A 308-nucleotide genomic window follows, 5' to 3' on the forward strand; every position below is an offset into this window, starting at 1 on the left:
GCTCTTGCTCAGGCTGGTCTCGAACTCCTGAGCTCAAATGATCCGCCCGCCTGGGCCTCCCTGAGTGCTAGGATTACAGGCGTGAGCCACCACGCCCGGCCTGAAGGATAGTTTTTTAAAGGATATAGAATTCCTGATTGACCTTTTTCTCCCCAGCACTGTGATATTCTATCCCATTATCTTCTGGCCCTCATCGTTTTGGATGAGAGCCAACTGTTGATCTTATTGTGACTCCTTTGTACATGAAGAGTGATTTTTTTCTTGCTGCTTTAGAGATTTTCTCATTTTTATCAGTTTGATGCTGAGGT

The 308-nt window shown here is 45.8% G+C and overlaps 1 protein-coding gene across 1 annotated transcript in view; it reads right to left on the minus strand.

Annotated features, from left to right (window-relative positions):
- The window catches only part of MS4A13 (membrane-spanning 4-domains, subfamily A, member 13), a 41,375-nt gene that overhangs the window by 2,070 nt on the left and 38,997 nt on the right, over positions 1-308 (minus strand). The gene's annotated exons all lie outside the window — the stretch shown is intronic.

Source organism: Propithecus coquereli, unplaced genomic scaffold, assembly GCF_000956105.1.
Source record: "Propithecus coquereli isolate 6110/MARCELLA unplaced genomic scaffold, Pcoq_1.0 Scaffold202, whole genome shotgun sequence".
NCBI classification, from domain to species: domain Eukaryota; kingdom Metazoa; phylum Chordata; class Mammalia; order Primates; family Indriidae; genus Propithecus; species Propithecus coquereli.